The sequence below is a fragment of the Drosophila suzukii genome, chromosome X, assembly GCF_043229965.1.
Source record: "Drosophila suzukii chromosome X, CBGP_Dsuzu_IsoJpt1.0, whole genome shotgun sequence".
NCBI lineage: Eukaryota > Metazoa > Arthropoda > Insecta > Diptera > Drosophilidae > Drosophila > Drosophila suzukii.
The window spans coordinates 14,114,300-14,130,551 of NC_092084.1; the positions used below are offsets into that span (position 1 = coordinate 14,114,300).

A 16,252-nucleotide genomic window follows, 5' to 3' on the forward strand; every position below is an offset into this window, starting at 1 on the left:
ATATTCGTTCACTTTCCATTCAGGAAATATTGATACAAAAGATGTAATAATTCGAATTGTGTAAGGCTCTTCGATGAAATCTGAAACAGAATTTGTGGTTTGCATTTGTTTCCCAGCAAAAGGAATGGGAATCCAATCGAATTCGCACACATAGAGCGGTGGGTTGGCGGGAAGAAAAGGGGCGACAAACCACAGCACAATGTCATTAGCGCATGTTGGTCTTCTCTTTCACTCGTTATCTTTGTGTGAGTGCGTGTGTTTGTGAGTGAGTGTGTGAGGTGTGTGTGTGTGTGGTTGTGTGGGCTTGGCAATAAATTTCCAATTTTCGTGCAATTTTCGCAGACCAGGCGGCACACATACCTATGGAGGTGACCGGGGTTGGGGCCGTGGTTCGTAGAGTTGGGTTTTAGGGGCCAGGATGGCGTACTCATAAATACATTGACCAATAACATAATTTTTGTTTGTGTTGGTATATTGCCAAATGACCTCGTTACCCCGGTGGGAAAACGTGGAGAAATCGAGGGGAAAGGCAGGAAAATCACTGCCACAACACGACACAAAAAGGCGACAAAGGCACCGAACGTGCGGCATATGTTGCTGTATGGGTGGGCGGAGGAGGCGGAGAAGGCGCAGGAGGCAGAGGAGGCGTGTCCCTGGCCCTAGCGAAAGTCGGCTGAGGCCCCTCAACGTTCGCTTTGCTCGCAGTGCGGCATTATAATTAATGGGCATGTTGGGGCATGCGAACCCGCATTTCCCTACTACCGACCTTTCGTACGCCTCGCTCCCTGCGATTTGGGATATTAAATGTAACGATGCGAGCGGCAAGGCGAGGCGGGGCGAGGCGAGACAGTTGGCTATGAATACGACATGTAGTTTGTGACGAACCAAACAGTCCAAAACGGTCCCACTGCCCACAAGGTAGAGCTCGTGCGGCTGCTGCTGATGATGATGATCACATGCTATTAAACCGCAATACAATAGCAATTTTCAAATAAATGATTTATGGCTCTGGACATGACACACACAGCTGTCGTGTGTGTGCGGACTGCTGGCAAATGCCAAAACTGCCGCAGTCCGTTGCTGCCATAAACCAAATGCCATAGTCCGGCCCAAAAAAAAAAAGGGAAAAGAGAGAGGAAAAAGCAAAGCATGAAAGCCAGAAAAACTGGGAGCCAAATGCCCAGCGGAGGGGTCAGAGGTGCTGACTGAGATGCTGAAAGTGGGTGCTGGTGGGGTTTGATACATGGCCCAGGGTTCAGTAAGTCGATTTCGTTCGGCCAATTGTTCAAACTGCAGTCAGTGAATTAAGCCAGGGCAATTGCCACATGGCCACAATGCCAGCCAAGAATTCACTTCGATTTCCTTGCACTTTTCAGAAGCCATCCTAGCCATTCAATGGGCTCCACTCTACTTTCGATGAGCGATGATGGTAGTGCCTTCATTTTCCAGTCTATTCAACTTGATCAGGAGTTTATGGTTATGGATAAGGGCGCTCATAAGTTAACTACTCCTTAGCGTATATTCCTTACGTTAATCCTCAAAGATTTTGATCAATTTGACTATGGAGTTTGACTAGCCGTCAGAACGTCACTCCTGCATTCCTTGTCTAAATGCCTTTCGATTGATGAAGCTGATGTGCGATTGTTGCCCAGGTGTTATACCGGTGTGCTCGTCATCTGCCAGTTGGCATGCCCATCTACTCACATATCACGTGATGGCATGTGTACGAAGTATATGTAAGGGATGGCAATCTGTTGATTTGGCCACTTGGCGTGGCACACTTTACCGACTTTACCGACTCAAAGGAGGAAACTGAAAACTGGGAGCCGAGAAAATGATGATTCCCCTCGCCTGCCAGCCTCCAGCCTCCAGCCGCTATTAAGTCATAACATTTATACTTCCCTTTTTATACCCTGACAAATCAGCGCACAGAAGTGGAAGGAAAAGTTGAAATGCGGAAAGGGGAACTCAAATGGGAATGGGAACGGAAACGGGGAACTGTCATTGCCAAGATGGCAACGGGTACATTCACCTGTCCCAAACACACACAGCTACACACACCCATCCACGTTGATGTCTCCATTTAGTGGGCGATATGCTGCTGCTGTTGTAAATTTTAATGCAAAACTCGTTTATAAACACACACACAGCCGGCACAAAAGGAGGCGAGTGAAGGGGGGAAACGACATTGTCATTTTCTGCTCAAACGTTTGCGTGACAGCACCGCCCACCAAGTCAGCCGCCCAATCTCGCACCACCACCCCAAGAAACAGCCATCATTTTACCACCCTTAGAGCCACCCGCCAAGTTGGCTGCCATTTTGACAGATGCCAAACGCAAAGCGAGCAGCAAAGCTCCACATTTTTTATTTGTCTTTCTGTTGTTTTGCTTGGCTGGAAGGCAAATGGCCGAAAAGCTTACAAAATCATCGAAAGGAACAGATACCCTACATATGTATATGTTTATAAACACTTACCTAGAGTTCCTAAACAGAATGACTAGGAGAAATAGTAGACATTTTGTAAAATACACCTTAAAATGTATCTAACTCGAATGAAGAAATATAGGGTCTTATTTTAGAAAGCAAGTATAGTGATAACTTGATTTATAATATTCAATTCAATTTGCCACGTTGGTATCATTGATTCAATTAAAGATTTATAGAGCCCATTCTCATAAATAATTCGAAAACATTATATTAATTTCAGTTGCGTTATTAGAATGCAGTTGCTAAATACCATTAATTTAACTGTTGAATAAATTCCTCTTCTTTTTATTACCTATTTTGTTGGCTAGGTAGCTGGTATTGAAAATAAACATTGCCGTGAAAGGCAAATGAAATATTTTCCAAAACAAAAATGGCAATATTCCCAGCGTTATAGGGTGCCACAAATAACAACAACGGCTGGAGTAAGGAAGTAACCTGCGGGGCGAAGTTTACGGCTCTGCTTGGACCATCGTTAGTTGGCTTTTACGACTCGTAACGCTCCTGACCCCCGACCCCAAACCCCAGACCTCCGGTAACCATAAAGATTAATACCAAAGACCCAACGCCATCCGGGACGATAACAGTTGTGAGGTCATTGCAGTGGCTCGCAAACCGTGGCAATCGTTATTATTGCAATTTCATTAGATGAAAGCCACAAAAATGAAATAATTAATGGCAGACTGAAACTGAAATAATTGCCAGCGAATTGCAGGGGGTTGATATTGCGGTCCCAAAACGAACGCGGTGTGGGTGAGGGGTTAATGATTTATAATTTATCGAATTGTACAAAAATTATAACAATTAAACGGTGAATTTCGATTGCAATGCCAATCTAAACGGTCAATTAATTACTAATGGGATTAACAATGGGTGGCAAAAGAGCTACTTAAATTGTGGAGAAGTGTGGGAAGGTTGAGTATGGCGTATAGATAAAGGGAATTTATTCAAAATGTGACCACATTGTCTGGCCAACAGTTGAAGATCCGATAACAATGGAAACAATAAGCTCTTTTTATTACATTTTCATGATTTTCACAAAAACACTGTATACCTAAGCCAATTCTAGAAGATTATATTTGCAGTTTCTGTATTTTGATACCTCTGTTAAATTCTATACTTTAACGACAATGTGTGGAAAAAGTTGCTGCATGTTTTCTGTTTGATCCACTGCCAAAAGCTGGAAATCTAAACCAACACGAACTGCTGGGGCTATGGACTACGACTATGTGGCCATATCGAGGCTATGAAATAGGAAGAAAAACTCCATAAAAAGTTTTGCAATTGCTTAAACGTGCCGTTTGGGCTGCATCATAAACAAGGAGGAAAACTGAACCCACCCACCAGTCGGCCATTTCAGTTGGGGACTTTAAAGGCTTTAAGTTCGAATTGCATTCCCAAAATGCAGGGAATACCGGGGGCTTTGGGGGTCAGGGGTCAGGGGTGAGGACTTGTGGGGATGGCTGGGAATTTCTAAGCTGGGCGGTTCATGTGTGCCACATTAGCCACACTCGGGGCTTCTGCATTTTGAATCGCCTACTTTTCGGGGCAGTCACTTTGGGGCCCTAATAACTTACGGCTCAGTGGTAAGGGGGCAACAACAGAAAAGTCAGCTGCATTGTTCAAGATTTGTTTCAATTTCCACATGCAGGACTCGGGCTTCCTTCATGGAAAATAGCCACACATATATGCAGATTCTCCATTCCAACTGCTTAGATATGCTGGCCCTGTGCTTGTATGCAAATATGCAACAACGGGCAACAACTGCTTGGCATACAATTTCAAATGATCTAATGAAACAACAACGGAATGGCCAACAACAAAGACACATCAAAATGCCACACGAAAGTGGGCGAGTGTTGGGAAAGTGGGCGGGGCTGAGTGGCAGGAAAGCCCAAGGAAAACTCCTTTTCGTCAAGAGGGGGAAAAGCTAAAGAGAAGCAGAGGATATGCAATGCGGGGTAAAGAGGAACAGAAAAAGTGGAAAATTCGCTGAATGAAGTAAAGAGTCAGACAAAAATACAATAGGAAAATCGGATAAAAACCAATGGAAAAAGGAATGCCACAATGCAATTGAAGGGGAAAATAATACCAGGTACATTTTGTGATTAATTTACACTTTGAGTATTTGCAGAACTTCGGAATAAGTAGGATAAATTAATTAAATAGTCTCGTCCTCTGAATACTCTCTGGATTTTAAGCTAATATTAAGCTTTACAATTTTAGCTTGCATTTGAAAAATCAGTACAAATTCCTCAATTCCTCCTGATCCGATTAAATTGTAGTTACCCCATTCTGGGATTATACTATAATAATGATATACACTGGTCGGCATAAGTATTTTGACGAAACAAAAGTTAAATATACTCATAATTTAAACTTACTTCTTGTAAACTTTGACATCAATGGAAATGTAATTTAAATGCCGTTTGAATGATAGAATACTTTACTTAACCCATTCAGTACTTATAGAAAAGGTCGAATTTTTGTAAAAATCTACTTTTTAGACTTGTTTCCTCGTCTTGAAAACCTAAATTTTTTGATGCAAAAAGTTTCTCCAAACAAAAATAATAGTAACTACAAAAATAATTTTTCAAAAATCAGTTTGCTTATATTTTTCTTTGATTATGAGTACATTTAACTTTTGCTTCGTCAAAATACTTATGCCGACCAGTGTATATTTTCCAATAGAACTGAAATTATTAAAATGATATATACTCCCTTATGGAATTTAAAAAAGCTTCTTCATTCAGTGAAGTTTTTTCTTGGGAACCAATTTCCAAAAACATACGTATTGCTAAGTAAAAAACTCAACGAGAGCCCGAAGAAAAATCGAATTGAAATGGAAACATGGTTTTTCCTCTCATCGCCCGAAGATAAATTTAATCAAATTTGTTGTCCCTTAACAAAACTGTGGAAATCTTGTTAAATTTTGCATCGGTAGCTGGGCTCCCCTTTCAGTTTCTGTTTCTGTTTCAGTTTCGGTGGCAAGTGCAACTGTTTTACTGCGGCTGGGACCCCTTAACCCATTCCCGAGCGCCCCCCTTAACCCCCTTAAGCCCCCGGGGGTGGAGTTTTATCAATGCAGCGTCAGGCGACGCCAAAGGCGACGACCAAAAGCAGTTTGCGGCTGGGTGGGAAGGAGATAGGCGATGCCAGAGCGAGAGGGCCAGAGGAAGCTGCCTTGCGGCTGCCGGAAACCGCAGAAACCGCTTTAGCCGCAATGACTGCGCTTGCCATGTGCCCTGCACTGCCACGCCCCCTTTTCCCCATCCCAAACCGCCCGACAATCCGTCCGCGAGCCCTTTTCAACATGCATTAAAAGCAAAAAAAAAAAAAACAGCTCACTGTGAGGAAAAAGGGCTCGACCAATCCAACAAAAAACCAATGGGAGAATAAATCATATCAAAAGTGCAGAGGGCAGCTGGAATTTAAAGTCAGGAATGTGGAATTCATTTGCCAATTTGTATGAAAAATTTAACATAATCTTCTTTTTCCAATCTTAATTCAAGTGCAAATATTTATACATTCACAATCAGGGGCATTTCCATTCCACATAATTCATTTGTTGCAATGCGATAAAAAATGAAAGGAGGACACCATGTCCACTTGCTTTTCATTTAATTGATTGTTTTAATGATGAATTATGACAGGAATTTATATTGAATGAGTCATAATGAACTCATTGTATAACCTTAATATTAAAGGCAAAAACATTTATATGGATTTTTGAATGTTTTTCCGAATATTTCATAACATATAGTAAGATATTTATACCATACATATGTATATCATATTCAAAATAAACAATGTTTCGAGTTTTAAGAAATGAATAGTTTCGAATTTGCTATTATTTCTCAAATTCATTGTAAGAAATTTTAATAGCAGTTCAAAGATATTGTATTTAAGAAATTTAAGAATTCTGTTAAATTTTTTTCTAATATTCAAGATGTTATAGGGGATACAAAAATTGAATTCTTTTTTTTAACACTTCAGACAAAACCCCCCTTTGTTTTCTTCTTTTTTTGCAGTGTGGAAACGACAAGCACGCATGCGATTTCCTCGATTCGCAATTGTGCAAATGCTGTTTTGGTTGGTACAGCTTCTTCTGCGTGGTTTTTGCTCCATTGCGGATTGCGAAAGAGGGCTTAAACTTTGGCAACGGGACCACTCAACAGTTGCACCGATCTTCGTACCTTACTTTCCCATCAACCTTTCCCCTTTCTCCGCACTTAGTGCCGATTGTTTAAGCCACTTAATTAACTCGTTTGCGGTTCCCCTTTTCAGCCATTGTTCTTTGACGACTTTCTGGCCGTGCCATATGAATTATACTTAATAAGTTAAAGTGTTGGGGCCGCCATTCTCTGCACCCCTCGAAAATGCTTACCAATTTTCCAGTCGCGTAACTGGAGCAGAAATTAGCACAGAAAAGCGTACCATGAAAATGGGGGGATGGGATGGTTGGTTGGGGGGGGTGGTGAACAAATACGACACTCATTTTCCCATTTTCCATCACTCCCTCGTGCGGCCAATTCAACGCGAAATTCACGGGTTTCCTGCAACGTGAAAACAGCCGGAAAATTATACCAAAAAAGGGAGGCGACGGATGGGAGCTGGAGGGGGCGTGGCATTTCCGTCCGGACGTCGACGGCCAATTGCCACTGACCGAAAAATCGAGTAAAGAGAAGCCAAAGACAAAGTGCAGCCGGAAAATTGTAGGAGGGCACAGGAGTAAGATAGATGGAAGGCAGAAATAATATTGGTTTAGCTTCTGCAGTTACATGGTGGGGAAAAGCAGCCAGCAGGGGTTTTCCCCAAGAAGGTGGAGTTCATAAATTCTCCAGCGGACAGCAGAACCCCTTTTTTTACTCGAAACAACAGAGAAATTCCCGCAAAAAGAAGTTATAGATAACAGAATTCTTACCATATCTTAGCATACACTGTATTTACGATATATCGCCCTCGTATAAATTGCACAAAAATGCTGCACTCACCTGAAAAGAAACAAAAGGTAAATGGATTTCGATTAGTTCAAGTAGAAATATTCTTATTTTCTTAGAAAACATAGGGATAGATAAGGGTAAATGTCATGCCGAAGGAAGAGAAGTAAGTCAGTGAATTATAGAGTAATTTAATTGAAACAGAATGAAATACCAAGGACAAAATGGTCAAGACAACTTTGAAATTCAAGGCAGCAAAATTCTAAATAACCATAAATTGCTGTCACTACATGTACTATGTTTATGCGAAATACATTTCATGTAATTACCATTTTTAGCATGAACATAAATTTATACATGAAATATATTTATATAGTATACCATAACTAATTTTAATAAAAAAAAGTTTCGTTTTTAATTTCACGTATTCAGGCACTCGTGAAATGCATAGCATAAACACCACAGAATAATGTTGTGTTTGTGTATGATTAGTTTATTTGGTTTGAAGCCATGCAAATGAGACTCCAACTGAGGCACGCACAACAATCTGAACTTCTGACTTTTGTAGGTGGGGACATTTCTAATTATTTTGCATTTTTCAGCTGGGGGTTGTGGGTGGAGAGCTGCAGACAGGAAATTAAAATTAGAATGAGCAGCAAAAATAATCAAGAGCGGGTACGGTTTAATAGAGGAAAAAGTTTGTGTTTATAAAGTTTTCCCCAGCATTTAAAACGGGGTTTCAGTGACCCAATTTTGTAGCACCCACAAGAAGGATGTGGAATAAATATTTTACAGTTTTTTTACGGCCTCACCAAACAATATGTTGTTTATTAGTGCTGAGAACTCTATTTTTATAGAGGAATATTTAACGATATTTATTTATTTTTGTTGGCAAAACAAAGGCATTCAAAATATGAAAGGTTCTCTGGAGAGAATTTTCCCTTGTTTAACATAAAGTGACTGTTTATACGTCTCAATAGGGACTACAATAAGGACACATATCTGAACGATCTGGGCCATTAGCCTGATTTGGCTCCTATTGCAGCCACCAGATGGTTCCAACCTCATTATAGCTTCTGGTCATGTGAATCTAATGAAATCTTATGACCGAAAAATGTGTCTAGAAATTTGCAAAGATGTTTGCGCCACTGATGATGCCACAAAAACAGTAAAACGACTGAAAAGAAGTGTGGGCAAAAAAAAACAGGGACATTCTATGATATATGAGATAGAGATACATGTGGGCACACAGAAACGACTGCGTACATATATTTATATTTGTATTTATACATCCATATAGCTATACTCATCCTGTTTGTGTGCGCTTTCTGTGCGTTATGATTATATCTTAATGAATGTTTTGGGGGCAACACATAAATCAAATTGCGAAAACGCCACAAGCAGTTGGACAAAAGGACAAAGGACACTCTCGACAAGGAGCCTACAAAAAGGAATGGAGTGGAGAGTGAAGAGTGGAGAGTGGAAAGCTCTGGAAAATACTTGCTCTAATGTTCGCGACGAGGAATGCAAAATCATAAAGGATCCCTTCACTCTGGCAGCTCCATTTTCACTTCTCTTTGAGCTGTTCTAACGCACTTAGTAAGACGACAGCTTGGCAAATGTTTGGCTTTCTGGTTTGATTTCCATTATGGCTCTTGATGTTGGTCACTCATCTTTTTCCCACCAAAGACGCCGCCCCCTTTTCCCATTCTTTAACCTCCAAGTCACCAAAAACTGTATACACAACAAGACAGGGAAACTTTCACCATAATCTTGTTTACTGAGAAGACAGGGTAAGGAAAAACTGTCTGTTTTCTTGCAGTACCCACTGGTAATTTTAATAAAGCTGTCAACTTTTGCCCTGCCGTTGAAAGCGATGATCTCAAGGATCTCAACGATCTCCATGGAGCTCAAGGGGTTCATATAATTTCCACAAATCTTGGCTGTCTACCACTTAACCCGGATAAATCCAGAGCTTCCACTCTAGAAATTTCCTTTGCCTTCTGGCCCAAAAGTGATAGCTTTTCAGCTGGGGAAACTCGAATACCCATCCCCCCCTTTCGAATGCCGATTTCCATGTCCATGTCCGGCAAAAGGGGGGCTGAGCTGCTAAGCTACAGTCTAAATTATGCACAGCTCCGAGTTATTTAAGCGTAAACTATACACACAGCAGGTGGCGATGACACCACCCCAATGCCTTTCACTACTTTCCCATTTTCTATTTCTCATTTCCAATGCCTTTCAGCAAATGCATCTACAAATAGAAATAAATGTCATTGTCCGTGCATACACTCCCATACATATATAGCTACGCATCTGTACCATCTGTATCTATATTTCCCTGTTTTTAGTTTCTGTTTCTGTTCCTGAGTGCGTGTGTGCATTCAATGGATAAAAGTCTGGTATTGTCAGTGTTGTTCTTGCTGTTCTTGCCGGCAAACAAATGACAACAAGTGCACAGAAACTACACGTTGGGTGACAAAAAAAAAAAGAGGAAAACTTACAGGGAGAACAGTGGGGAAGAATCAAATAAATGAAATAAAATAAAATCAACAAAAAGTCTGCGGCAAAAAAGGGCAAAAACCAGAGACGTGGCAAAGAGGGGCGAGGGGGGAACAAAAGGGGGCACACTGCGCGTGCAGTGTGGCAAAAAAATGGCAACAACTTTTAAAACTCATTAAAATTAATGAAAGCCACGCACTTCAGGCCCAGGCCCAGAAACAAGAGGCGGCGTAAAAAGGGGGTCGACTCGAGAGGGGCTTTTTCCAGGGGGGGGGTCTGCTGGAGATGCACATGCAATGGCGCCTGTAATTATACAAGTGAGCTAGCATATTGCAACTGAATCTCGCCAAGCCAAAACCCAAACCCCCCCCTCCTGGAAATACGTTGCTTGAAAGTTCATTAAAACAAATTAAAAAGCAAGAGAGCAGAAGGCAAAAATGGGAAAATTGTCGGGGCAAACGTGCCGGAAACTAGGCAATACTGCGGGGTCACCACGTGAAGGGATGGCGGGGTCACCAGGGGGGGAAAATGGTAGCGTGTCAAATGATAATGGCGAAGAAATAGCTGATGCTGTGGTCAGGGGGGGTGGTTTGGGGGCGAAAGAAAAGCCAACCTTGAAGGCCAATGTGTCAGGAGGTTATCCGGAGTGATGGTAGTACCTCGCCATTAACTACAAGAAACTGGAGCCGAAATGGGCAAACTTTAAGGTGAGAAATGCCATACCACCCCCGTTCTCTCCACCCCGAAAATTCGAATAAAATTGGGAAAGGAGCGCGGAAAATGGGAAAAGATGGCGCGCAAATGGGGAAAAGGCCAAAAGAAAATGAGAAAGTGTAAAAAATAATGAGAGCGTATAAAATACCTTGAAGCAACACTTTCTCAATTAGTTGGAACTGCACTTGCAGATGTGTAATAAGAACAGACTAGCTCTAAAAAATATATAAAAAATGCACAGCGGGCGAGAAAAGTTCAATTACTTGGGAATGTAGAGTATATGTAATTTAAATTCTTAATGAATTTAAAAGAGAAAATGAGAAAATAATTCATGTTCAAGAACAACTAAAAAAAATAATGAAGAAAGATAAACAAGGACTGAGGGAAAAATATCTAACTAAAGGGCAACAAATAAAAAAAATGGAAGAACAGAGAAAAAAGAGAAAGCTGTAACGGAAGGAAAATGTCTTTAAGTAAGACTTTGCTAATTGATTTTAAAATGCATTTCATTTCAGCATTTAATTAGAAATGAAGAAAAGCAAAAATTAACCAAGCAAGAGGAGCAGCAACTTGGGGCAATACTTTCTTCCAATTAGTTAAAAACTACTTAATTGATGCCCAGAAGGAAAGGAAATCTCTACACGGGATTTACATAACAATTCCCCAACGGATATTACGTATACGCTGCGTGGTCGCACACACACACTAATACATGGCGTTGTCTTGCACGTGGCACTAATACTACGGCAAAAACAACAAGGACGAGTACAACCAAAAATCAATCGCATAAACTAACCAAGGGGCAGGGTCACACCCAGACACCTAAAACACGCAGGCCACTTCCTACTTTCACTACACGGAAAAAAATGGGATAAGATAATGATCATGTGGCTGAAATTCAGTACCACTTTGATATGTTCGCCATCTTGCCTTTTGCTCTCTTTTTCTATTTCAGAGAGTTTGGAATATGGCTGTCTCGCTCTAACCCAGAGTAATTCAAACCGCTATCTCGCTCTTTTTTGACATTAGAGCATTTTTAAAGAGAGGAAATGTCATTTTTCAATTTCAATATTACATGATTCAATGGTAAAATAGATACTTTATAAAATATATCCTTTTTTCAATTTCAATATTACATGATTAAATGGTTAAACAGTTACCATATAAATGTATTATGCTAAAATAAAATATATCCTTTGTTTTCTGTGCACCCATTTTCACCACCCATTTTCACTTCCCATGCATAATCGAGCAACGTCAAACAAAATTTCACTTGCCAGACAAACAGAGACGTTGTCCAAAACTGACAATCAAAGGCGCCGTCAGGAAAGGGGTGGCGTTTTAGGGGGGGAGGGGCTACGTTTTGGGGCCTACAACATTTTGACAGCAATCTCGCAAACACGCACACAAGCCCTATAAAATTCTCAGCTCAAAGCTGGCCACAATTACAGCACCCAGAAAAGGGGGTTAAGGGGTGGTAATGGGAACTTTAATGTGTGCACTGCTTACCTCATTCACCACCCTATATATACTACACTATATGTGTGTGTAGCTACCATCTAAATCCAACCCACAGCAAACCCCTTTCAGTGTTTGCTGCTGCTGCTGCAGGGGCAAAGTCAACAAAGCGCGTAATTTACATTTAAGAACTGCTGCAAAAAGAACAGGATGCAACAACAACGGCCAACTAACACGAACAATGCATTTGAATCGTTGTTGCAGTTGTTGCAGTTGTTGCAGTTGCCACTTGGGAAACGGAGCAAAGTGCAACAAATGGGAGGCCAGCACTTGAAACTAAATTGTTTAATTATGATAATCAAGAGGGGGAATTAGGCGAAGGAGAATCGACTGGGAGTCTGGGAAAATGAAAATGACTGGGATAATTCGCAGCCATGCGGCGAAAGACCATCCCAAATCGATTTATCCCACAAGAATTCAATTTGAAATTATACACATATTCCATTATCTCATTTGTATCTGCCATTTGCTTGATACAATATTTAGTTTTAACCCCTTACCGTGGTATATATATTATGGCTTCAAGAATAGATCCCTTCGGGTATTTTCGGCGAATACAATACATATTATATGCAAGTTTGATTTTCTTTGCAATCCAAAACAAAAGAAAATATTTAATCTGTTGCTGTTTAGCTAGATCAAAGGTTAAATATTACTTGCATAACACCTAGTCCGATCCCTTTGACATCTAAAAAACGACACAAGGCAACACTGATAGAAAAACGTAGTATCTCCATAGATTTCATATTAACAAAACAACACTGATAGAAAAACGTAGTATCTCCATAGATTTCATATTAGGCAGTGAAACACGGATTGAAAAAAGTAGTATCTTCATAGATTTCATATTAAACTAAGCAACACTGATAGAAAAACGTAGTATCTCCATAGATTTCATTTCAAACACAGATTGAAAAACGTAGTATTTCCATAGATTTCCTATTAAACAAAGCAACACTGATTGAAAAACGTAGTATCTCCATAGATTTCATACTAAACAAAGCAATACTGATTGAAAAACGTAGTATTTCCATAGATTTCATATTAAACAAAGCAACACTGATTGCAAAACGTTGTATCTCCATAGATTTCATATTAAACAAAGCAACACTGATTGAAAAACGTAGTATCTAGATAGATTTCATATTAAACAAAGCAACACTGATAGAAAAACGTAGTATCTCCGTAGATTTCATATTAAACAAAGCAACAGTGATGGAAAAACGTAGTATATCCGTAGATTTCATATTAAACAAAGCAACAGTGATGGAAAAACGTAGTATATCCATAGAATTCATTATATTCAATATGTCTATATTTATTTTTACTAGTCCCTTTTTTCCGTGTAACAATATCACTTACAAAAAAATTAACATCAGCATTTCTATTAATTTAAATTAGCATTAAAGTCAGCAAGCACACACTAAAAGATGCAAATAATGGCATTATAAGCAGTGAAGAGAGACGCACGATTAAGATATAATAGAATGTAAATGTCATGATGCAGAAATGGCACAGGGACATTTCAGGGGTTGGCGGAATGATTTGGCCTCCACAAGAATGCCTGGCAATCGCAGGACGCCGAGTGGGGGCCATGGTTGGCTAACGAAATGCGAAATGCAATTTTAAAGCATACTTTGGGGGCAACGAGCAGAAGAGAATACTCGCGCATACACTTGTGCAACTACTGCTACTGCTACTACTTTTTACCTCTTGTTTTTTTTCTAGTTTGTTGGTGCTTTGTGGTGCGGCAGACGAGCGTGAATTTTAGCTTAGTAATTAAAGTCTAATGGTTAACTGAAGCCGCCGCAGGCCCTCACACACGCGCCACACTCACAAATGAGCAGAGTTGCAACTTGCTGTCGCATGCAACGCTGGGCTTTAATTAATGTCAATGCTTGTTGACAACTCTGTGTGCGCTGAAATGTAGGCAAGGGATTTGTGCCCGGGGCCCCAGCCGCAGGCGAAAGAGTGCCATGGAAGGTTGAGACACCGAGACAGTGCCAGAATGGCAAACTTTTTGCAAAAATCATGTGAAATCTAAACACTGCACACACACACTCACCGCACATGACGAGTTCAAAAAGATCATGGCCATGGAGAGCACAGACAGCAAAAAATAAAAATAGAACTGACCAAAGTCTGCATATGTTTCACAGGATATTTTTGCGGTGTTTAGAAATTTTCATAACTTCTCTGGGTACTACTCGGAAGGCAAAACCAGCGTATGAGTTGCTGACAATTTGCGGTCGAAATACAGTTTTGTTGAACTTTGAACAAAAGCCCCAGCCCTTTGGGCACATGTTTTTCTCGCAACTCCAAGCTTAGATTAATAAAGTTGGAAACAGGGCATAAATATAATATATATATTCTCTGCTTTCCAGGCCATCAATCCCTTTAAAGCACTTTTAATATCTCAAGTATTTTAATTATAGGAGCTCTTAATAATGGGAGTTACAGGTAAAGAGCGCACATTAACTTCGTGATGTGTCTGCACCTCCGAGGATCCATCAATTATTGAGCCCACCTCGTGAGCTCTTAATAAGCAATCTGTGCGTCCCTTCGGCTGTATGTATGTGTATATGTCGGGACCTGCACTTCACTTCAATCAATCAAAATGCCCCTCAATCCCGACATAATCCAGCACGGGCGGGCTGCAATTTTTGCGAGGGGGATACAAGGGGGATACCAGGGGGGGTCCCTTCTGGCCCGTAAGCCATTCATTATGCAGCCCCACAGTGGGTAACTGCAGCTGCAGTGGCTCAGTGGCTCAGTGAATAGTGAATAGTGCCACTGCCGACTTTTGCAGCTCTGATTTATGCGCGAACACGTCGACAAGTCGATGGAGAACCCACATAGACAGCACGGGCCAAATTACAAGAGACGGTTGACGGTAGACGGTAGTCGGTAGTCGGTGGAAGGCAGTTGTTGTCATGTTGTCGACTTTGCTAAGACAGAGCTTAGCTAATTGTGAAGACAGCAATGCAGGGAGAGAGACTGGGAAGAAATCAAAGGCAAAGCCGGCAAAGTTGGCCAACAAAAACTCATTAATAAGCCGACAGCTGGAGGAGCAGAGAAATGGGTCACAGACACAGGATGTTTCCAAGGATGAGAGGCCGTTGAAGAGCCTGGCAAACAGTTGCATTCTAATGAAGACACAAGCACACACAGAAACAGACACACAGAAGGCGAATCAGTCGGGCTAATTAGGCCTGGACCATGCCAAATCCCCCCCTCCTCACTCCCCATCACAGCTAATTTGGCATATTTTTTGTCCATCAGTCTGACTCGCTGGCTAAAATGAATTTAAATGCCTGGCAAAAATTATGCTGAGCGAAAAGTTTGAAGTGAACTTCAGGTTAAGCTGCGGAGTGGTAGCCACTCCAAGGTGGATTGGATGGCCAGTTGCCTCTTCAAATGGACAGTGACAATTGCAATGGAATGCCCGTTGGAGTTCCTAAATTGTCATTTGAAATTGAAAAAAAATATATTTACCTGTCATCGAGGTATAATATAAAAATAAAAATGGTAAAATATATTCTCATGGAAGGGTATAATAATATAGTATAATGATATTATTATACCCTTCCATGAGAATATATTTTAAATATATATCTTTAAAAAAAAACGTATTCATTTCAATTTATTTAAAGAACGTCAGATTATTTTTAAAACACAATTGCTTAAATTCCGTATCATATCGGTTTTGATTGGTTACAAAAAAGATCAATAAGATCACAAGTCAGCTTACCTTAATTTAATGGGTTTATACAACAAAACGTTAAGCAATCAAGGCTTGGGAGATACTTAAGTTCAAAAAGTGATTTTACATATAATCGGAAGGTAGATAGTATCATAAGCTGTCAGAGCTTTCCAAGGATCTTCTAAGATGGGCTTTAGCTTATCAAAATTTAAGTTCTATACAATTTGTTTTATTATTAACAGTGTTTCAATAACCTTAAATCAGTTATGATTATATAGAAATTGATATTGAATAACGAAAGAAATCGATTCCGATTCCAAGTTCCCTAGAGGACCGCGTAAGACTTTCAGACATTGGCTGAGCTCAGAGTTCCTGCAGGGTATAATGAAT

The 16,252-nt window shown here is 40.5% G+C and overlaps 1 protein-coding gene across 1 annotated transcript in view; it reads right to left on the minus strand.

Annotated features, from left to right (window-relative positions):
* Positions 1-16,252, minus strand: part of X11Lbeta — a 127,692-nt gene that overhangs the window by 88,885 nt on the left and 22,555 nt on the right. The gene's annotated exons all lie outside the window — the stretch shown is intronic.